Raw genomic sequence first — 1,118 nt, forward strand, 5'->3', positions numbered from 1 at the left:
AGAGAGAGAGAGAGAGAGAGATAAAGAAGAGGGGGGTGGGGGGTGGATTTCCATGATCATTGCATTATTGTGCTGTGATATATATATCAACTCACCTGCGAGGTGTATAGAAATGTTAGTTTCTAGACAGACACACTTCGACCGTTAGCCCGGCTAGCTCAGTCGGTAGAGCATGAGACTCTTAATCTCAGGGTCGTGGGTTCGAGCCCCACGTTGGGCGACTTTTTTTTTCTTCCTGAGAACGGTAGTGAAGGGATATGAAAATTGAAGTTAAGCTGTTTTCTCATTTTTATTTAAATCTGAAGAGTAAATTTCGAAAAGTGTTTTTTTCTCACTCTTACGATGAAAAATACATTGTCTACTGGTTGTATTTCTCGAATTCTTTCGCATCAATAAGTATAATTTTTTTCCTTTCTCTTTGTCCACAGCTCTTCTCTCATAGTTATTCACAGATGTTATAGGTTTATTCTTTACAGAACATGAAAGACGCCGTAGGCACTTCACATGAGAGAAAACATTAACATTTTTATTGAAACATAAAATCGTCTTATAATTTCAAACAGTGCTAATAATACTCGTAATTGTCGTACTAAAGGGAACCATAGAATCTCAGTCTGATCCTCATCTGCCGACGTCAAACGTCATTTGAAGCATTAAATTGAAGAAGAAAAAGGAAAGGAAAGAAAAAAAAGAAAAGAAAATAAAAGAAAGAAAAGAAAAGAAAAGAAAGAAAAAGAAAAAGAAAAAGAAAAAGAAAAAGAAAAAGAAAAAGAAAAAGAAAAAGAAAAGAAATAAAGAAAAGAAAAGGACGGCACAAAACAGAACAGAAAGAAAAAGAAAAGAAAAGAAAAGAAAAGAAAGGAGAAGAATAGAACAGAAAAGAAAAGAATAAGAAATATAAACTACTGGGTACTTAAAAGACAATTTTATTACATTATGATACTATTTACGGCGTGTGTTTCATTTCGAATTAATTTCGTGTTCGAAGAGAGATATTGTTCCTAAACAGGAGACAACCAGGAGACAAACGGTTGAGAGGAGATGTTTATCTTCTAGCCTAGGGCGTACCAAGGATTCAAGGAATGGTGGAGGAGTTGAGGCGATAGCTCGCTCAGGTG

At 35.2% G+C, this 1,118-nt stretch overlaps 1 non-coding gene across 1 annotated transcript; it reads left to right on the forward strand.

The window, feature by feature from the left end:
• The first annotated feature begins 147 nt into the window (after positions 1–147).
• On the forward strand, positions 148–220 carry TRNAK-CUU. Its single transcript has one exon. It is a non-coding gene; the product is annotated as a tRNA-Lys (tRNA).
• The last annotated feature ends 898 nt before the right edge of the window (positions 221–1,118 follow it).

This window comes from Aplysia californica, unplaced genomic scaffold (assembly GCF_000002075.1).
Source record: "Aplysia californica isolate F4 #8 unplaced genomic scaffold, AplCal3.0 scaffold00319, whole genome shotgun sequence".
Lineage (NCBI taxonomy): Eukaryota > Metazoa > Mollusca > Gastropoda > Aplysiida > Aplysiidae > Aplysia > Aplysia californica.